The 22464-nt window shown below is 51.3% G+C and overlaps 1 long non-coding RNA gene across 2 annotated transcripts; it reads left to right on the forward strand.

Annotated features, from left to right (window-relative positions):
- Positions 1-4464: 4464 nt before the first annotated feature.
- On the forward strand, positions 4465-20333 carry LOC135997080 (uncharacterized). 2 transcript variants are annotated; one of them, XR_010607361.1, is made up of 7 exons: positions 4465-4541; positions 4953-5112; positions 6031-6206; positions 6775-6876; positions 7521-7642; positions 8668-8805; positions 17877-20333. It is a non-coding gene; the product is annotated as an uncharacterized LOC135997080 (long non-coding RNA). The 2 variants fall into 2 exon arrangements; XR_010607360.1 differs by lacking the exon at positions 4465-4541 and having other exon boundaries at positions 4694-5112.
- The last annotated feature ends 2131 nt before the right edge of the window (positions 20334-22464 follow it).

Genomic DNA, 22464 nt, shown 5'->3' on the forward strand with positions numbered 1-22464 from the left:
CAATGGCCCAGCTGAAATGCACCTATAACAAACCACGCAGCATGGGCAACAAACAGGAGGAGCCAGAAGCCATTGTGCAGCAGAAAAACTATGACATAGTTGCCATCATGGAAACATATTGGGATGACTTGCACAGCTGGAGTGCTGCATTAGATGGCTGTAAACTCTTCAGAAGGGACAGGCAAGGAAGGAGAGGAGGTGGGGTAGCCCTGTATGTTAGGGAGTGTTTTCATTGTCTGGAGCTTGATGAGGGTGATGATGGGGTTGAGTGTTTATGGGTAAGAATCAAGGAGAAGGCTAACACGGCAGATATCCGGGTGGGGGTCTGTTACAGAGCACCCAAATAGGATGAAGAGGCAGATGAAATATTTTGCAGGCAGCTGGGGGGAAGTCTCACAATCACCAGCCCTTGTTTTTGTGGGGGATTTCAACCTACCAGATGTCTGCTGGAAATACAACACAGCAGAGAGGAAGCAGTCTAGGAGGCTCCTGCAGTGCATGGAAGACAACTTCCTGACACAGCTGGTTAGTGAGCCAACTAGGGAAGGTGACCACTGGACCTCTTTGTGAATAGAGAAGGACTTGTGGGTAACATGTCGGTTGGAGGTCACCTCGGGCATAGTGATCATGAAATGATAAGAGTTTTCTACTCTTGGAGAAGTACGGAGAGCGGTAAGCAGAACTGCTACCTTGGTCATGCAAAGGGCAGACTTTGACTTGTTTAGAAAGCTGTTTGGCAGGGTCCCTTGGGAGGCAAACCTGAAGGACCAAGGAGTCCAGGAGGGCTGGTCTCTCTTCAAGAAGGTAATCTTAGAGGCACAGGAGCAGGCTGTCCCCGTGTGTCGGAAGGCGAGCCGGCAGGGAAGAAGGCTGGCCTGGCTGAACAGAGAGCTGCAGCTGGAATTTAGGATTAAAAAGAGAATTTATAACCTTTGAAAGGAGGGGCAGGCTACTCAAGAGGAATACAAGAACTCTGTGAGGTTATGCAGGGAGAAAACTAGAAGGGCCAAAGCCCAGCTAGAGCTGAGCCTGGGTACCGTTGTAAAAGGCAACAAGAAATGTTTCTATAAATATATCAGCAACAAAAGGAGGGCTAAGGAGAATCTCCATCCCCTGATGGATGTGGGGGGAAACAGAAGATGAGGGAAATGCTGAGGTACTAAACGCCTTCTTTGCCTGAGTCTTTAATAGTAAGACCAGTTGTGCTCCAAGCACACACACCCCTGAGCCAGAAGACAGGGATGGGGAGCACAATGAAGCCCACATAATCCAAGGGGAAATGGTTGGCAACCTGTTACACCACTTGGACACCCACAAGTCTATGGGGCGCGCTGGGATTCACCCAAGGGTGCTGAGGGAGCTGGCAGAAGTGGCCGGCCGCTTTCAATTATTCATAAGCAGTCCCGGCTAACCGGGGAGGTCCCTGGGATGGCCCCTGGATGTGAAATCCTGATCCTAAGGAGCGCAGAGCAGATACCCGAAAGAAGGGGTTTGTTTTTCTGCCTGACATGTGTTTCAGGAATGGCTCTGAGGATTTTTTCCTCCCCATTCATCTCCACCGCCAGCTCTCCACAGCGATAGTCAAGCAAAGTGAATTCAACCCGCAAGGACCAGGAGCAGAGATGAGGCTTATTCCAGAGCAGGAGGGAGATTCCCACGAGAGCTGATGAGTGCTGCATCAGCAAAACTGTAACTGTTAGAAAGCTAGGGATGGCAGTGGAGGCAGAGACTCCCCGCTCCTGCTGGAATGGCAGAAGCCTGTGGTCCTGCCAGCGGGCACGTGCACTCTCTGGTTTTGCTCCTATTAGCAGCAAAGGATGTGCTAAGAAAGGCTCACGCAGGCTTTGCAGCTCTTCTGCCAGGAGGAGAGCAGAGGAGCTTCAGCTGCTGTTGCAAAAAGGCAGAGAAGCAGAGCTCACCTTGTTGAGATCGGCATCGTAGCGATCCCACTGACTCTTCCACTTCATGGAATCGCACGGGCTGGCAGCTGTGTGCACCATGCGCGGGCCCAGCACCCTGGGCAACGCGAAGGTGCCCAGACCTGCAAGAGGAATGGGAAGAGAAGAAACCTCTGGGGCAGAGACAGGCACCCTGCAAAGCCTGCTCAGAGGAACCGGAAGGATGTCTGCCCCTTTTCCCAATCCTTCCACCTTCTCCCACACTGGGGCACTGTTGGCAGCTCTGAGACTGAGCTGCAACTGTGTCTGTGGGATGAGATCCATGCTGGGAGATATTGATAAAGCCTGAGGAAAGAGCAGAAGAGTGTCTTGGTACTTTGATTTGTGCCTTAGGAGTTTTCAATCGCTGTTCAAATGATTGTGCTGTACAGTAATAGAGTGAACTTGCCATTGAACTTTCTTAAGTAACACTTTTACAACATCATATTAAAACCATTTTTGCTAAAATCTTTGACAGTGGTTCTCTAAGGGATCTCAGTCAACCATTGGTGACATCCTGGTCCTGTACCATGTGAGTCCTGTCTCACCACAGAATACCAATGCTCTTGATAAAAGAACATTTTTTATGATGAGGGTGGCGAGACCCTGGAACGGGATGCACAGAGACGTTGTGGATTCCCCATCACTGGATTTGTTCAAGGCTCGGGAATGCAAATCCCCTCAAGCGCGATGGAGCTCATCGCTGATGCTGAACTAGGGCAGCGAAGGAAGAGTCTCAGGACCTTACCTGCCTCTGCCGCGGCCACCGAGTGGGATGAAGATGGACTTGTCTGCGTCTGCTTCATCTCTCTGTCACAGAATGTGGCAAGCAGTGAGGGAAGCCAGAGGCCTGGCAAGAGACGTTGTGGTGTCAGCGGCCAGCGGCCCCTGGGCACAGCCTGGGAGCGTCATGGAAACGCACTATGGCATCGGGAGGCTGTGCTATTGCATCACCGGGCTGATCCAGGGCTGGGACCTTCCTCAGATCTGCTTGCCCTGCCCCAATGTGTATTTTCAGGGGGCGCGTGAGGCAGATTTTGAACATCAGCAGAGACCGGGGCAGCTTTCCAAAGCACCTGATTTTTACCCTGTCCTTGTGCTCAGCGACAGAGGTGACAAGTGACACAGTGGTCACAGGGCACTGCTGGGTGGCAGAGGGTTTGCCTGCTGATGCAAACCAACACTTCCAGATTCAGTAGTCTAAGGCTGTCAGAGGGCGATTTGGGCTTCAATAGCGGAACAAAAACATTTCCATTACAGAACCTCAGCTACCACCTCTGTGATTGTCTTGTCGGGGACCCACAAACACTGTGTTGCAAAAAATGTGACGGCTATAAAAGCATCATGTCCTCCCCAAATAATTCTTTCCCTCATCCCTCAGATTACCACATATAACTGCATGGAGAAAATTAACTCACTTTCAGTCAAACCAGATGTGGACAGGCTGGAGAGGGTCCAGAGAAGGGCCACAAAGATGATCAAAGGACTGGGCAGCCACCATACGAGCAAAGGCTGAGAGAACTGGGCTTGTTCAGCCTGGAGAAAAGGCGGCTCAGGGAGACCTCAGCACCATGTTCCAGTGTTTCCAGGGTGAAAAGAATCAGGCCTCAAATATTGTGGCCTAGTAGCAGTGGATGGGACTTTCAGGATAAGGTGAATTGCGATTTACATACCAAGAACAAGCCACAGACACAGGCCGGCTGGCTGATAGCAGGAGGTGGGGGAGGTGCCGGAGGGCACGTAGTTCTGTCTTCTGATAGGCCCAGCATGACAGTAAGGGAAAAGTTGAGAACCTTAAAGATGGCCCAAGACTGTTCTATCTTTCACCATCACCACCCAGACTTTTCTATCTTTTGCAATAACACTTGTGCAAAAGACCAAAAATTAGGCAAGCAGGCAAGCCAGAGTGCTATAAAAAGGCTCACTTATACCAGCACTGGCATGGAGCCCTGCAGCGTGAGGGCCATTCCGCCCACCAGTCCCATTGTGGGAGCCAAACCAGACATCGAAGGATGCTGCACTTCCAAAGTACAGGACACTGGAGGCCACACATCACTGGACCCAGACTACAAGTCCCATCATCCACGCTGCAGAGCCATAAGGGTGGCGGAATTCCTTCCTTCCTCCCTTCCTCCCTTCCTCCCTCCCTTCCTTCCTCCCTCCCTTCCTTCCATATATCCCTGCTTCTTTGCCTCTCCTTTTATGAGTAGTATAATAACATAAGGCTTACAGCCCCACCTGTGCTGTGAAACTCTTTTATGTAAATCGTTTTGCCGTTAAACTGTTTGCCACTTAGGCTTAAGTAACATAATTCTTTCTGCCCGGGGCGAGGGAAAGGCCCATCTCTCTGAGGCTCTGGGGACGTTTCTAGTCAGGCCGTGCAGCAGACACCCCCGTTGCTATGGCAGCGGGGGCTTTCCGTGGCCGGACCCGCTCGGCGCAACCTCTGTCGCTATGGTAACGGGTCCTTCACTGAGGGCGGCGCGCCGCATGGTTGAGCGCCGCGCTGCGCGGCGGCGGGGCCGGGCGGGAGTTCGGCGCGGCCGGGGGGTGACGGGCCGAGCAGCCCCGGTTCCCCCGGGCGGGCGGTGGGAGCCGGTGGAGGTGCAGGGGGGGAAGCTCTCGGCCCCTGGATTCCCCGAGCGCGGCTGTCGGGGCGGGCTCAGGGAGGAGCTGGGCTGGGAGCTGTGAGGCGCTTCCCGCATCCATGCCTGGGGCGGGCGGGCTGGGGCTGGTGGGGCAGAGGAGCCCCAGGGGTGAGCCAGGGTGGGGTCCGCTCTCACCTGTCCCGTGAGTGGCCGGGAGGAGGGACCGGGCTCGTTGCCAGCACGTCCCCAGCCAGGGCAGCACTGGGCGGCAGCAGAGGGGTCAGGGCTCTGACTGCGGAGAGGGAAACAGCCCGAGCCTCAGGGTCCTGCTCCCACATCCCTGTGTGCACTTTGGGTGGAGAGTGCGGTTACTGCCGTGAAAGCAACACTTGTGTACTGTGACTCCTCGTGGGCTGTCTCTGGGCAGGACCTCGGCGAAGGTGCAGGAGACCCACGGGCAGCGGGAGGAGATGCTGCGGCAGGGGAAGGAGCAGCGGGTGGCTCAGCTGCTGTGGCAGCGGCAGGACACGGCGCAGGAGTGGGCAGAGCTGCTGGTGCAGCACCAGCGACACCTGACTGCGCTGGAGGTGAGAGCGACCCAAGCGGCGCACGCATGGGGCCAGGATCCCTGGGCTCACCAAGGGAAACAGGGAGTGGTTTGGGGAGATGGGGAAAGGAGAAAATCAGAGTCCAGAAGCGCTGGGTTATGGGCAGCTGGGTGGCTTTTGGAATAGGGGTTTGGTTTGTAGGTGGACATGGAGAGACCTGGCTGGGGACATCATATCAGAGTGGATGCATTTTATTTTGAAAGGAGCTGAACCCTGTGTTTTCTCTGCCCAAAATTCAGGTGAATGAGTCACTGATGTAGTTTGGGTCAATGAGAAATCCATTTTTGGAGAAGCCCGTAACCCCCAGATGTGGGTGCCTGTCAGTGTGATGCCCCATGACAGACCACCACAGCAGCTCAGCTCCCGGTTGCACACACAGTCACGTGTGTGCACACGCACCCCACACACGTGCACACACTCCCACATGTATACACCTGCACTCATGCATATGCCAGTATACATACACACCTGCATGCACACGTGTATATACATGCACACGCATGTCAACACACGTTTGCACACACACGCACATACATGGACACGTGGGTTCACACACACATACACGCACATACATGTGCACACACACCTCTGTGCAAACGTTCTCATAGAATCACAGAATCCCAGGCTGGAGGTGACGACAAGGACCACCTGGCCCAACCTTTCTTGGCACAAGCCCGGTCTAGACAAGCTGGCCCAGCACCCAGTCCAGCTGAATCTTAAAATTTTCCAATGTTGGGGAATCCACCAGTTCCCTGGGGAGATTATTCTAATGGCTGATTGTTCTCATGGTGAAAAATTTCCCTCCTGAGTTGGGATCTCCCCAGGAGTAACTTTTACCGATTGTCCCTCATCTTTTCCATGGGACTCCTTGTACAAAGGGATTCTCCATCTTTGTAGCCACCCTGGAAACACTGGAACATGGTGCTGAGGTCTCCCTGAGCCGCCTTTTCTCCAGGCTGAACAAGCCCAGTTCTCTCAGCCTTTGCTCGTATGGTGGCTGCCCAGTCCTTTGATCATCTTTGTGGCCCTTCTCTGGACCCTCTCCAGCCTGTCCACATCTGGTTTGACTGAAAGTGAGTTAATTTTCTCCATGCAGTTATATGTGGTAATCTGAGGGATGAGGGAAAGAATTATTTGGGGAGGACATGATGCTTTTATAGCCGTCACATTTTTTGCAACACAGTGTTTGTGGGTCCCCGACAAGACAATCACAGAGGTGGTAGCTGAGGTTCTGTAATGGAAATGTTTTTGTTCCGCTATTGAAGCCCAAATCGCCCTCTGACAGCCTTAGACTACTGAATCTGGAAGTGTTGGTTTGCATCAGCAGGCAAACCCTCTGCCACCCAGCAGTGCCCTGTGACCACTGTGTCACTTGTCACCTCTGTCGCTGAGCACAAGGACAGGGTAAAAATCAGGTGCTTTGGAAAGCTGCCCCGGTCTCTGCTGATGTTCAAAATCTGCCTCACGCGCCCCCTGAAAATACACATTGGGGCAGGGCAAGCAGATCTGAGGAAGGTCCCAGCCCTGGATCAGCCCGGTGATGCAATAGCACAGCCTCCCGATGCCATAGTGCGTTTCCATGACGCTCCCAGGCTGTGCCCAGGGGCCGCTGGCCACTGACACCACAACGTCTCTTGCCAGGCCTCTGGCTTCCCTCACTGCTCGCCACATTCTGTGACAGAGGGACGAAGCAGACGCAGACAAGTTCATCTTCATCCCACTCGGTGGCCGCGGCAGAGGCAGGTGAGGTCCTGAGACTCTTCTTTCCCTGCTCTAGTTCAGCATCAGCGATGAGCTCCATCGCGCTTGAGGGGATTTGCATTCCCGAGCCTTGAACAAATCCAGTGATGGGGAATCCACAACGTCTCTGTGCATCCCGTTCCAGGGTCTCGCCACCCTCATCATAAAAAATGTTCTTTTATCAAGAGCATTGGTATTCTGTGGTGAGACAGGACTCACATGGTACAGGACCAGGATGTCACCAATGGGTGATTGAGATCCCTTAGAGAACCACTGTCAAAGATTTTAGCAAAAATGGTTTTAATATGATGTTGTAGAAGTGTTACTTAAGAAAGTTCAATGGCAAGTTCACTCTATTACTGTACAGCACAATCATTTGAACAGCGATTGAAAACTCCTAAGGCACAAATCAAAGTACCAAGACACTCTTCTGCTCTTTCCTCAGGCTTTATCAACATCTCCCAGCATGGATCTCATCCCACAGACACAGTTGCAGCTCAGTCTCAGAGCTGCCAACAGTGCCCCAGTGTGGGAGAAGGTGGAAGGATTGGGAAAAGGGGCAGACATCCTTCCGGTTCCTCTGAGCAGGCTTTGCAGGGTGCCTGTCTCTGCCCCAGAGGTTTCTTCTCTTCCCATTCCTCTTGCAGGTCTGGGCACCTTCGCGTTGCCCAGAGTGCTGGGCCCGCACACGGTGCACACAGCTGCCAGCCCATGCGATTCCATGAAGTGGAAGAGTCAGTGGGATCGCTACGATGCCGATCTCGATAAGGTGAGCTCTGCTTCTCTGCCTTTTTGCAACAGCAGCTGAGGCTCCTCTGCTCTCCTCCTGGCAGAAGAGCTGCAAAGCCTGTGGGAGCCTTTCTTAGCACATCCTTTGCTGCAATAGGGGCAAAACCAGAGAGTGCACATGCCCGCTGGCAGGACCACAGGCTTCTGCCATTCCAGCAGGAGGGGGGAGTCTCTGCCTCCACCGCCATCCCTTGCTTTCTAACAGTTACAGTTTTGCTGATGCAGCACTCATCAGCTCTCGTGGGAATCTCCCTCCTGCTCTGGAATAAGCCTCATCTCTGCTCCTGGTCCTTGCGGGTTGAATTCACTTTGCTTGACTATCGCTGTGGAGAGCTGGCAGTGGAGATGAAGGGGGAGGAAAAAATCCTCAGAGCCATTCCTGAAACACATGTCAGGCAGAAAAACAACCCCCTTCTTTCGGGTATCTGCTCTGCGCTCCTTAGGATCAGGATTTCACATCCAGGGGCCATCCCAGGGACCTCCCCGGTTAGCCGGGACTGCTTACGAATAATTGAAAGCGGCTTGGTGATCACTTCTGCCAGCTCCCTCAGCACCCTTGGGTGAATCCCAGCGCGCCCCATAGACTTGTGGGTGTCCAAGTGGTGTAACAGGTTGCCAACCATTTCCCCTTGGATTATGTGGGCTTCATTCTGCTCCCCATCCCTGTCTTCTGGCTCAGGGGCGTGTGTGCTTGGAGCACAACTGGTCTTACTATTAAAGACTCAGGCAAAGAAGGCGTTTAGTACCTCAGCATTTCCCTCATCTTCTGTTTCCCCCCACATCCATCAGGGGATGGAGATTCTCCTTAGCCCTCCTTTTGTTGCTGATATATTTATAGAAACATTTCTTGTTGCCTTTTACAACGGTACCCAGGCTCAGCTCTAGCTGGGCTTTGGCCCTTCTAGTTTTCTCCCTGCATAACCTCACAGAGTTCTTGTATTCCTCTTGAGTAGCCTGCCCCTCCTTTCAAAGGTTATAAATTCTCTTTTTAATCCTAAATTCCAGCTGCAGCTCTCTGTTCAGCCAGGCCAGCCTTCTTCCCTGCCGGCTCGCCTTCCGACACACGGGGACAGCCTGCTCCTGTGCCTCTAAGATTACCTTCTTGAAGAGAGACCAGCCCTCCTGGACTCCTTGGTCCTTCAGGTTTGCCTCCCAAGGGACCCTGCCAAACAGCTTTCTAAACAAGTCAAAGTCTGCCCTTTGCATGACCAAGGTAGCAGTTCTGCTTACCGCTCTCCGTACTTCTCCAAGAGTAGAAAACTCTTATCATTTCATGATCACTATGCCCGAGGTGACCTCCAACCGACATGTTACCCACAAGTCCTTCTCTATTCACAAAGAGGTCCAGTGGTCACCTTCCCTAGTTGGCTCACTAACCAGCTGTGTCAGGAAGTTGTCTTCCATGCACTGCAGGAGCCTCCTAGACTGCTTCCTCTCTGCTGTGTTGTATTTCCAGCAGACATCTGGTAGGTTGAAATCCCCCACAAAAACAAGGGCTAGTGATTGTGAGACTTACCCCAGCTGCCTGCAAAATATTTCATCTGCCTCTTCATCCTATTTGGGTGCTCTGTAACAGACACCCACCCGGATATCTGCCGTGTTAGCCTTCTCCTTGATTCTTACCCATAAACACTCAACCCCATCATCACCCTCATCAAGCTCCAGACAATGAAAACACTCCCTAACATACAGGGCTACCCCACTTCTTCTCCTTCCTTGCCTGTCCCTTCTGAAGAGTTTACAGCCATCTAATGCAGCACTCCAGCTGTGCAAGTCATCCCAATATGTTTCCATGATGGCAACTATGTCATAGTTTTTCTGCTGCACAATGGCTTCTGGCTCCTCCTGTTTGTTGCCCATGCTGCATGGTTTGTTATAGGTGCATTTCAGCTGGGCCATTGATCCTGCCACCTTTTTCCAGTGAGAAGCCCTAATGACCATTCTCAGGTGCTTCCATGGTTTCTGACAGATCTATAACCCTTGTGTCTCTTCTACCGCACATCTCTCCATCCCCTACCCGCACTGAAAACGCAGACCGAAGGGCCTCGCTAGCACCCCCTCCCTCAAATGTTGGCATGCTGCCCTTGGGCTCGTCTCTGCTGTGCCTGGTTTTCTCCCCTTCCCCCTTCAAATCCAGTCTAAAGCTCTTTCCATGAGCCCTGATAACTCCTGCCCCAGGATCCTCTTCCCCCTTTGAGAGAGGTGCATCCCATTTGTTGCCAGCAGGCCGAGTGTCACGTAAGCCGACCTATGATCAAAATACCCAAAATTCTGCTGGGGACACCAGTCCCGCAACCAGGTATTGATCTGGTGGATCTTCATGTACCTTTCCTCATCATACCCTGCAAGTGGGGGGACAGAGGAGAGCCCTGCTTGTGCTCCTGATCCCTTAATCGGTCCTCCCAAGGTCCTGAAGCCCTTCTTGATTGCCTTTCCATTTTCCTTTTCAGTCTCATCGCTGCCTAACTGAAAAATTAGTAGAGGATAATAACTCTGAAGGCCTAAAAAGGGCAGGAATTTTTCTCTTCATGTCTTTAACCCCGGCCCCAGAGAGGCAGCAGCCTTCCCTAGGAAGTGGGTCTGGTCTGCATATTGAGCCTTTTGTTCCCTTTAGAAGGGAGTCTCCTATGACCACAACTTGCCTTTTTTTCTTTACATCAGCTGTTTGGGTGGAGAGTGCAGGCTGACTTCTCTGTGGCACCTGCAACTTTGTTGAACCCCCTTTGTCAGTGTTGCTGTTTGGTTCCACTTGCAGAGATTCATACCCGTTTTGCAAGGGAACCTGAGAGGGTTGGATAGTTACAACAGAGACCCTCCTCCTTCTGCGCTGGGCAGGAACCTGCTGCCATTGCCGCCTGTCCCTCCAGTCACTACGTTCCGGTGTGAGAGTGCAGTGAGTCCTCGGTACCGTGTGCCCTGTCTGTCTGCTGGGCCTGTCCCAGGGAAGGTCGGGTGTGACTCCACTTGTCTATCTCCGTTTTGCATTCCGTGGGTCCCTTCGAACTCAGGACATTCTATGATCCTGTGAACCTCCTCACCTCCTCCTGGAGCTCGCTCTGCTTAGGCAGAGGAGTTCCTGTCCTTGGGCACGGCTCCCGCAGCTGTGCTGGCTGCTGCCATCCAGTCCTGGTGTTAGATCAGGGTTCACCCTGTAGCCCAACACCTGGGTGGCAGCATTCGCACATCGGATCTCAGTTTGGGTGGCTGCATCAGTAGTGGTGGGGGGCAACCTTGCGGAGGCCATGGCTTTGTGCTGGGTGGACACCATACTCCCTGGGTGAGCTGGCAGAGCTTCCCCGCCTTTCCTGCGTGCCCTTCCACGCGAACTGCCGCACACACTGCCTTGTCCCACTCTGTGTTCCTGGTCGCAGCGCTCCCTAGGCTGCTTTTGTAGGTGCGGTCACCGTTGCCCTGGCAACTGCCAGGTCTCCTCAGTGACTCTCAGGAGAGCTGCTGTTTGGTGGCACTGCTCTGGCAGTCCCCTGCCTCTGGAAAACCCTGTCCGCACCCCAGATCTCCCGCTTTTGCTGCGCATTCGGATCAGCTCCGCAGCAGCTCCCCTCGGCAACTGACGAGGCGTTGAGGTGGGTTGTCCATCTCACTTCCTCATATCCTCTCCGTGGTCACGCAAGTAAAACCACAGGGTGCCTCGTGGTGTGTACCCCCTGTATGCGCTCTCTTGAGCAGAAAAATGCTTCCTCCTAATAAATGAGATACTGGTCCATACAGGTGTGGAGTACGACATATCCTCTTTGAATCGCCGGAACTACCGGGACAGTTGTCATGACGGGCTGTCATGACCAGTAGTTTCACACAGGTGAGAGAAAGGAAAAAGAGAGATTTTCTTGGTATTGCTGGAGCTGGCCAGCCAGTTCCTCCACCGTTGGTCCCTCTCCATCTTTCCAGTTCAGTACTGCCAGTGACCTGGTATATGATGATGGTGCGCTCTGTACAGCCTTTGTCCACATGGGTAACGTGCACTGGACTTCCTCTGGATCATTGGACAACTGCGCACTGTCCAGGTCACTGTAAACCACCTCTAGCATGGCTAATTCCCTCAGGTACTGGGTACCTCTCTCCACGGTAGTCCACTTTCCTGGGTTACATATAATATCTTCCTTGAAGGGACACCTTTCCTTTATGGCTGACGGGAGTCGCCTCCAGAGGCTGAGGGCTTGTGCCCCTTTTTCAATTGCCTTGTCAATACCTCCTTCCCTAGAAAGGGATCCCAGCTGCTTGGCTTCCCTACCCTCCAGTTACAGGTTATTGGCCCTGTTATTGCAGCATTGGAGCAACCAAGTGAGCATGTGCTCACCTGGATGATGGCTGAAATATTTTCACATGTCTCACATCTCATTCAGGCACAGAGATCAGGAGGTTACTATCTCATCTTCTTCTTCCTCCCCTTCTCACGATGGCCCTCCTTTTTTGTCATCCCTTACTAAATGAGCTGACTTTTGCTTCGAAGCTTTCTTCTTTTTTATAGGAGCAACTGATATCAGGATGGATTGGTCCTCTTGCCCATCTGCAGGGCCTGTCACCAGGGGTTTGAGTAGCAGCATTGCCAGTCATGGCAGTTGGAGTAGCCACAGTGATTGTTGCATTGTCATCAGATCCAGAGACCTTCTTATCTCTTTCTTATCCCTTCTTATCTCTTTCTTATCTCTTCTTATCTCTTTCTTATCTCAATAGTGTTGATCAGGGCTTGGTAGGCATGGGCCAGGCCCCAGCCCATTGCAGTGATCTGTGTCTCCCGGGAATTGCCATGGTGACAGTGCATCTCTTCCAAATATTCATCTAGTTTGACAGGATACTGCACTTGTTCAGGGATGCAGTTCCAAAACAATGGAGGTGCCCACCATCCTAGGCATTTGCTGGTGCTGTTCCACACACTCTGCCACTCGTAACTACCCAGCATCGGGGCAGATCTCTGGATGGTATTCTTAAATTGTTTGCTAACCGTTGCCGAAACAGTATTCCCAAGAGATACCAATAGAAGTATTTTGACTACCCAAGGATGTTGAAGGTAGTGATAATTTATTGTAGTGCAGGAGGAGACATCACAGAAGAAGGTAGCAAAGGTGCCATTCTGTATTTCCTCCATAAAAAACTTCTCAGACGAAGCATAATTACTAATTGTCTCTACAAGATGGTGCCTGATGTACAGTAATGGATTCAGTACAAAGCTCAAATGCCAGATTAAGCTCAGGGTCAGTCTCCTGATAACCAGTTTCCCAGGTAAAACACCACAAATCATTGCAGAGCACAGCAAACTGCAAAAGCCAGCACCAGTCTTTAGCATGTACAGCAAAAACAAGAGATCAGATAAACTAATATCAAGAACAGATGAATCAATATCATTACTGTTAACAGACACAAGTCCCTTAATACCCTCCAGTTAATCTGACGTTATCTCAAATTCTTTTTTCCACCATGTTGGATGCCAAAATGGACTGTTGTGGCTTAATTCATGGCAGCAAGTAGGATCACACAATCACTTGCTCACTCCTCCTCCCCAAGTGGGGTGGGAGAGAGAATCAGAAAGGAAAAAAACCTAATGGATTGAGATAAGAATAGTTTACTAGAACAGCAAAAGAAGATAAAACAATAATAATGACCATAATAACAATAGTAATAATAACAAATAATAATAGAATATACAAAACAAGTGATATGGAATGCAATCGCTTAGTGCCAGTGACACCAATAGCCCATTCGTTCCCAAGCAGCTGAATTTGCCCTGAGCCAGCTCCAGTTTGTATACTGAGCATGACATCATATGGTAAGGAATAACCCTTTGGCCACCTTGGGTCAGCTGTCCCAGCTTTGCTCGCCCAGCTTCTTGTGCACCTGGTAGATCATGGGAAGATGAAAAGTCTTTTAGTAACCGCTAACAACAAAAACATCAGTGTATTATCCTTATTATTCTCATACCAAATCCTAAACACAGCTACTACAAAGAAAATTAACTCTATCTCAGCTGAAGCCAGGAAAGTATCCTCAAGTAAACAAGGTCTCCGTTCTCCCAGGGGAGGCCATGGGGACCCAGCAAGATCATGAAAAGGAGACTGGAGGATGATTAACACCTCCTTCAGTAAAAGTCCATGGATGGTTCAATGTGTGCACTGGAGAACACCCTGAGACTTGAGAAGTGCTCTGAGCCCTTACCACAGCTTTAGGCCCCTGGGAAGGAGCTCAGTGACAGTGCGGCTCATCCAGTTGCATCTGCATCCCTCACTGAGCAGCACAGCCAGTGTGGAGTCACCCCACGGTCCTGCAGCCGACTGGCTCTGCAGAGCATCACTGCCAGGTTGGGCCCTGTGGGGAGCACAGGGAAGGGGCCAGAAGCACCAGATCAGATCAGAGGAGGGAGAGGGGAGATCAGACAGGAGATGACCTGGGCTGACAGTTGCCTTGCAGAGAAAAATGCCGGTGTTCAGCTACTCCAAGATAATACCCACAGTTTAGTGTGCAGGGCCAGAAGTCCTTGCTGTCCGGGTGTTTCACCAGGCCTGGGAAGTGGCTGGAGAAAGATTGGTGTCTGCCACTTGCCATCTCTTAGTGCCATCATCCTTCCTGAAGGGTGGCACGGAAAGGAAGTCTGGGACCCTGCATCTTCACTGAAGAAAGTATTCACCCAGAAGCCACATCATTTTGCTCTGGTACTTCAGTCCTAGTGCCCAGTATGTCCTTAGGACAACCTTCCCTACCTCGTGTGTCACCCTTACCCCAAAAATCCCCCCTAGACGAGGCTCCTCAGCCGGGGCTGAGCTGGAGAACTGGATTCCAGCTGTGACCACAGCAAGGACAAGGCCTCTCTTGGGGCTGGCAGCCTCCTGTGATCCCCACCAGAAAAGGCAGCATACAGAGGAGAACTTAGGAAACTGTAGATCATGCCCGTGTCCATCAGAGGCTCTTAGGAAGAGTCACTCAGTCTCAATATCCAGCCCTTCTTGTTGCTTCATGAACAGGAAGGAGAAATTGCGCCAGACCCTCATTTCAGACCCAATCTCCTCCACCCCAGACAGACAGTGCTCTCCCTCTTGTCACTGTGATTGTTCCAGGGACCCAAGAGACAGCTGGTGGGGAGACGTTTGGTAGACAGTGCCAGCCCAGTGCTCCGAGCAGCTCCTCTGCAGCCAGACCAGCTTCCCATGGTCAGAAGAGGACTTATTAGAGAGCAGTGTAGGGGAAAGGGACCTGGAGGTCCTGGTGGACAGCAGGATGACCATGAGCCAGCACTGTGCCCTCGTGGCCAAGAAGGCCAATGGCATCCTGGGGTGTATTAGAAGGGGGGTGGTTAGTAGGTCGAGAGAGGTTTTCCTTCCCCTCTACTCTGCCCTGGTGAGACCTCATCTGGAATATTGTGTCCAGTTCTGGGCCCCTCAGTTCAAGAAGGATAGGGAACTGCTGGAGAGAGTCCAGCGCAGGGCCACAAAGATGATTAAGGGAGTGGAGCATCTCCCTTATGAGGAAAGGCTGAGGGAGCTGGGTCTCTTTAGCTTGGAGAAGAGGAGACTGAGGGGTGACCTCATCAATGTTTATAAATATATAAAGGGTGGGTGTCACGAGGATGGAGCCAGGCTCTTCTCGATGACGACCAACAGTAAGACAAGGGGTAATGGGTTCAAGCTGGAACACAAGAGGTTCCACTTAAATGTGAGAAGAACCTTCTTCTCAGTGAGAGTGACGGAACACTGGAACAGGCTGCCCAGGGAGGTTGTGGATTCTCCTTCTCTAGAGACATTCAAAACCCGCCTGGACGCCTTCCTGTGTAACCTCACCTAGGTGTTCCTGCCTTGGCAGGGGGATTGGACTAGATGATCTTTCGAGGTCCCTTCCAATCCCTAACATTCTGTGATTCTGTGATTCTGTGTGATTCACTGCTGCTCATGGGGCCAGGGGGTCTCTTGGGGGCTGCAGCCACTGGCAGTGCCTGCTGGGAACTCCCAGACTGAGGGCTGAGATTTGGTGTCCTCCACCACTCCTCATGGTACCTCCTGCTGGGCTTTGTGCCGCTGGTCACAACCCTCTGAGCCTGGCTGTTCGGTCAGTTCTCAGTGGTGCTAGATAGGAATATGGCCATGAGCACCTTGGGCTGCACTGGGAGGAGCGTGGCCACCCAGACAAGGGCAGTTATTGTCCATCTTGACTCAGCACTGGTGTGGTCACATCTGGAGCGGGGTGTCCAGTGTGAGGCTCCCCATTCTGGAGGAATAAGGAAGAGCTGTCACGTGGCCAGAGAAAGTCTGCCAAGACAGAATTGGAGTCGTGTGGAGAGGCTGAGAGACCCTGTCTTCTTTAGCCTGGTGAAGTGGAGGCTGAGTGAACATGCTGGTTTAACTGAAATTGAGTTAATTTTCATGCAGTTAGGATCTTTTCTCCTTTATAGCTAGCACAGCCTTTTGATTAGACTTACTATGAGAATAATGAGATAACACTGCTTCTTTCTTGGGATAGAGTTAATATTTTCTTCCAGTAGCTTTCCAGTGTTTGGGATCTGGTGTCAAAGGAATTTAAGAACTCACTGATATCTTGGCTGTTTTCAGGGAAACCAAGGACTTCTTCAGAGTCCAGCTGCAGGTGCAAATTGGTAAGAGGGGGCACAGACAGGACAGCACCTTGATTGACATCCAGGTTGATCAATGAAATATTCTCCACCATTAGCGTCATGCTCAGTATAAAGCTGGAGGTGGCTTTTCTGGCTAGTTACTCCAACTAGTTTGGGTTTTCCAGCTCCTTCAGTTAGTTACATTCGGAAGTTCCATTGCATTGGAAGTTCAGTGTTGGTTCATCTTTCTGCCATTCTGTTTTGCAGTTGGCACTTGGGCCTTTCTGCCTTTTGACTTTTTGCTTTTTTTTCCTGCAGTTGTCTGTTCAGGACAAGGGTGTTCCCTTCTCTGGGACTGTCTGTTTGGTACGACTGGAGTTACATGAGGGATTGCACTGTGTATGATTTATTTGATTTTACATATAAATTATTAGTAGTAATATAATATTTTTATTATTTTTGTTGTCTTACTAAACTCTTTTTTTTCTCAACCCACGAGATTCTCCCTTCCCTTTCAGTGCTCTCCCTTATCTCACTTGGGGAAAGGAGAGAGTATGTGAGTGGCTATTGTGGTCTTAGTTTCTGGCTGGGGTTAAATGATAACCAGGAAGAATAGTAGTAGCTCTAGAGGGCTTCAAAATCACTTTCCAAGATGATGGCAGGTTTTTGGTAGTAGGAAACAGCATGAGAAAGGAGAACCATCAGAAATTGCAGCTCTGGAGGTCCAGAGTGGACCTCAGGACAAAGCAATGTCATTCTGAGCATAGTGCTGTGGTCGTTCAGAGCAAGTCTGGATCAGCCCTTGGCTTTGTGTTTCAAGGAACAGCGGGTGAGGATGGAGAGACAGCAGCACAGGTAGGGACATACTGGGGGGAGAACAAGGTGGGGAAGCGCATGGGGTGTCTGCAGCCTGTGGGGAAACAACCAGAGGCCTGGTACAGTGTAGGACGGCCTGTGGTGGAGATGGCCAAGGGTGCTGGCAAGGCTGGAAGTCCCTGAAAGGCCCAAGGTCTTTGTCCCCTTGGCTATGGCTGATGTCCCCGCCATTGAGGCCTAAGAGAAGACACATCATTTTCATGGCTGCGGGGCCTCATTGTCTCCTTGCACCTTCCAGGGAGACCAGGAAGTGTCACACCATTGTCCTTCACTGGGCATCACACTCCCCCCATCCCCAGCAAGAGCCCTGAGACACACGTGAGGGACAGGATCTCCCTTCCTAGGGGCAGGGATTCAAGGCTTGACCACTCTCCTTCATCAAACAAATCAAGGGTTTTCTCAGCATCAGAGCTGCTGCACTTTGCCTTTGCCTGATGTAATCACAGCCTCCAGTTATCTGCTCTAACGAGTCCCTGGGGAGGCTTTCTCAGTAATGGCCTCAGCAGGGCCCATTAATGCTTCAAGGAACTTTGGACTTTGCTTCTGAATTCTTCAGTCTCTTCTTGGTATCTGACGTTCATGGACCCAGCACCAAATACGCCATGGGGCTCATTAAAATACAGAAAGCCCTAACAAGCCTTGTCTCTTCCCATGATTTTCTTCAAGTCTTCAAGACTTGTAGAATTGATTGGAGACGTTTCACTGGGATACTTAATGATGAAGATTTCAAAGCAGATTTCATAAGGAAGGGATTTTTCTTTCAAGGATATTTTCTATCATTTTTCAGTTTATAGAAGAAGTGATAGCAGCATTCTACAGTGGACATCGATCCAGAGGGTCTCCTGAAGACATCTGGACGGGGAGGAGACCAGTCCCTTGAGGTCAGACACTGTATGGACAACCCCGCTCTTCCCCCCACCCCATCCCACGAGTTCTCTCATGAGCCACCTGGGACTTGCATCACTTTTCCTCACATCGGACTTCTTCACTGAGGTCTGCAGCTGGATGGTGCAGCTCCTGTACACCAGCTCCCACCTGCTCTCCTTAGAGACCTGGCTGCACACAGGCACTGAAAGGTTTCTGTTCAACGCCAACAAAGAAAACATAAACACTACACAATTTAATCAGTAAAACACTTTCCTCAACTGTATGTCTAAGCTGGGTTTCCCCGCAAAGACTTAAAAAAAATGCATAAAGAGAAGATCATTTTGTGTCTTGCACAGAGCACATGCCCCCAAAACCTTCCCTGCCCAGGACTTCTCAGTCTTTGCCCAGCGAGAGTCACACTGATCTGTCGACCTCTCTGCTGGTTAAGATGTTCTTTTAGATGGTCACCTGCAGCACTGGAGGATTCATGCCCCATAAATGTCTGCTCTGCTCCAGTCAGAAACAGGGTCCAACGTCATCATAGGATAAGAGAACTGAGGTTGGAAGGGACGGCAGGAAGTCTGCAGTCCAGCCTGTCAGATACAGGGCCAGACCAAGTTGTTCAAGGCTTGATTGAGTTCAAGCTTGAAAACGCCCATGAACAGAGATTGCAAACCCTCTCTGAGTTCCTGGCTGAGCACATGGGGAAAAAGTTTTCCTTATGTCATGGCTGAACCCTCCTCTTTCACCTTCCACCCATTTTCTGTTGTCCTTCTACCATGCACCATGGTGAAGAGCCTGACTCTGCATTCTCCATCACCTCCGCGTTGGTACTGGTAGGCTGTGATGAGGTCCCTGTCAACTTTCCCTTCTCTGGGCTGGACAAGCCCAGCTCCCTCAGCTTCTCCTCACGGGGAAACTGCTCCAGTCCCTTGCTGTCCTGAGGGCCCTTTGCTAAACCCACTCCAGCTTGCTAACACCTTTCCTGTATTAGGATCTGAAGTCTGGGTGGAGTATTCCAGAGAATCTGCTCCCTTGATATCCTGGTGGCACAGCCCAGGGTGCTCCTGGCCTCCCGTGCACCAGGGCACACGCTGCCTCCTGTCCAGCTCCCTGCCCACCCAGACCTTTCCCACAGCTGCTCCCAGCCAGGCAGCCCCAGCCTGTGCCACTGCCAGGGTGAGTCCCCTGCATGGACAGACACTGATGTTTGTCCTGCTGGGGCTTCCTGAGGTTCCTGCCAAGATGTGTTTTCCTCTTCCTCGAACCCGGGAGGGTGTTTCAGTAAAGACCCAGGCACAGAAGGCATTGAGTCCCTCAGCAGCAACATCACCCTCTGCTGTTATTAAATTCCCCTCAGCAGCAGCCCCGCATTTCCCTTGTTCAGCCTTGGTCTCTGGCACAGACGTTGAAGCTCTTGGTTTTGCTCTTGACTTTTCTTGCAACCACCAACTCCAGGTGAGCTTTGCCTTTCCCAAAGTCATCCCTGCACAGCAAACACAATGTACATAAACTCCTTGTCTGTACCTGTCTTTGCTGTCACCCCGGCAGCTGCTTTGTGGCCCCTGTCTGCAGCTCGTGCTGTGACAGCCCAGCCCTGCTGCCCCACACATGGTCCCACAGCCCCGCGGTGCAGGCTCAGCACAGGACAGGGGGCATTCGGGGTGGGGAATGGTCTCCCTGTGTGATGCCCACAGCAGTCCTTGGTGTTCTGTCAACTCGCGGCCTTCCTGCGTGGCAGCCTCCCCAAGCTCCTGGAGAGGCTGTGTCAGCTGTGGGGTTCACAGACAGCCCTGCTCCAGGGTGTGCCAGGGTCTGGGCCAGGAGAGAGGCTGGGCAGGGCTGGCCATTCCCTGAGACGGGCCCTGAGCCCAGCAGGAGGGTGGACGTGGCCTCACAGGGAACCTCACCCGGCAACCTGGGCTGAGTGGCCCGTGCTGGAAATGGTGCATGAGAGATGGCCAGTGGCTGTGAAAAGAAGCTGCCAAATTCATGTGTGCTGTGATGAAGTTATAAAAGATGTACCTATCATTAACCAATTGACATGATAAATGCTTTCTGACCACCTGCCAAATGAGGGGATATTTTTCAAGCTTTAGATCCTTCTGCATGACAATAGGGAGACAGAAGATCAAGTAATACATTGTTTAGAAGCAGAGTGCTTAGCTTATGTTTAACTAATAATTAATAGATATATTGTAAGTAAGAAACGAATCAATTATAATTAAATTCATCAATTATTTCTTAGTATAAATACATGGTATGTTAAAAATTTCTACAGATTGTAATTAATATGTAATAATCGTGTGACTATAAGCAATACGCATGCATCCAGTCGTTGGTGCACTTATGGAGGATGATCCCCAGATCTCCGCAGCACTGTCAATAAAGAATGCCTGCTTAACAGTATAATTGACTCTGCTGTTAAGTTTATTTCTTTGTTTCAGCTGGGGGGTGACCAAGGCCCTGGGCCACCTTCCTGGTCTGTCCATGCCACCAAGGGCCCAGAGCAGCCTCCTCTCTCCTGCACCTGCATGACTTTGATCCCTTCCACAAGCCCTGGCTCTGCACCACAAACCCCTGGTGCGAGTCTTCACCCTGCATGGCCACGCAGCGTGAGATATACACTGATGTTTTTATCTCGCAGCTGCTGTCCAGCCCAGCCCAGCTCCCTTGAGGCTCTGCCACCTCCCCTGCCCTCTCTCTACCCCCAATATCCTCTCCCCAGCAAAGCCCAGTCGGGGCTGGTCCCACAGCAGTTCCCACTGCAGGGTGCTCTGGGCAGTCACCCCACAGCCTCTGCCCCTCTGAAGGGCACAGCAGCTCCTGGGGCTCAGAGAGGGGTCAGCCCCAGAGGTGGGCGAACATGCATTGCAAACGGAAAAGGAGGCACCCTGTGTCCTTCGCTCTCCTCTCCACATGATCCTGAGAGGTCTGCAGACCCTCATGCTGTCCCCTCTCCCCAGGCCGGCACAAACGCCCTGGTCTTTGAGGTCCTTAAGAGCTCTTACTGCTCCAGGCACAGAGCAGCCTTCCCAAAGCTGATGCAGATAGAAAGCTGTTTTCATTTCCCATTCATCCCTGACACAATTAGGATGGATCTCAGACAAAAAAAAAGTTGCTGCAGGTGCATTTGTTTCATTTTAATACAATGAGATACTCCCCATTTTCACATTTTCTGGGTCACACTACATGGGTGGATACTTAAGCAGGAAGCGATGAACAGTGACATTTCTTGGAAGACACCAACAGTAAAACTGGAAAAACGAAAAAAAATGTAAAGAAGGCAGACTTTGCCTATCATGACATACACTGGGAGCCATTTGCAGGCGGAAGCAGGCAGTCTATGGCTGCTGAAAACATCCAGTCATCAGCTTCCTCAGAGCATTTTTGAGCTCCTGATCCTCATGCTGTAGATGAGGGGATTCAATGTTGGAGGTACAAATGGGAACAGAACTGCCATCACCAGATCCAGGGATGGGGAGGAGATAGTTGGGGGCTTCTGGTAGACAAATGCACCAGTGCTGACAAACGGGCAGACCACGGAAAAAACAAACGAACAAACAAAAACCTGGCTAACACATCCTGTGTAGGACATGGCCCTGGTCTCCCACAGGGAACTAGCCATGGACTAGGGGACAGTGGTAGAGATGGAGCCCAGATCAAAGTACATGGGGCTGTGGAGGTACTGGTCACAGGTTATGGTGGTGATGATGAGGCTGTTGCCCAGGAAGAGCCAGAAGTGCAAGAGCCGCAGCTCCTGTGTGTCTGAACATCAGGCGGAGGAACTGGGTGATGGAGCTGCTGTTGGGCATTTGCTACCTCTGAGCATGGGGACTGTCCAAAGAGAAAAAGATTAAGTTAGGTAAGGTTTATTTGACCAAATACCTTCAATATCTCATAGGAATCCCCAAACTGCCTCTCTTTCAAAAAGACTTTTGGCAGAGCCCTTTCATGAGCTCTGCTTTGGTCTGACTGATGGTGTCACTGGGAGCAGGAGCTCTGCTGTGGGCTCTGCAGGAGTCAGTCCCACCCCACAGCAACAGGTAAACAGGAACACAGGGTGATCTCACATTAAATTCTCTTGTGATATTTAAGAGGTTTTCAGCTTTGTCACTCCCAATTCACCCTGCTGCAGAGCAAATCTGAGAGGATTTTTTTTTTGTTACTTCTCATTTGCATTGCCCTGAACTTGCAGATTAGGGGAGGACTTGGACACTTTACTCCCATGGATACCTCTGCATGGCAGGACTCACAGAACTGGTCTCTGAACTACAGCTTAACCCAAACCCCACCCCAGAAGTTCCAGGGTTAAGAACAAGGTGAGCAAAGACAGGAGAGGAAAAAGGGACAAATGCCACAGAGCTGTTGCTGATTGAGCCAGGAGAAAGACAGATAGTTGGGTGTTTGGTAATTTCTCCTTTTAAGTGGTGAGGCTGATGAGCACCCATGGCCTTAAGAGAAGAGGTGGGAGAGGACACCAGGAGATTACTCCATGTTAGGTATCT

This window comes from Caloenas nicobarica, chromosome 21, assembly GCF_036013445.1.
Source record: "Caloenas nicobarica isolate bCalNic1 chromosome 21, bCalNic1.hap1, whole genome shotgun sequence".
In the NCBI taxonomy this organism is placed as follows: Eukaryota; Metazoa; Chordata; class Aves; order Columbiformes; family Columbidae; genus Caloenas; species Caloenas nicobarica.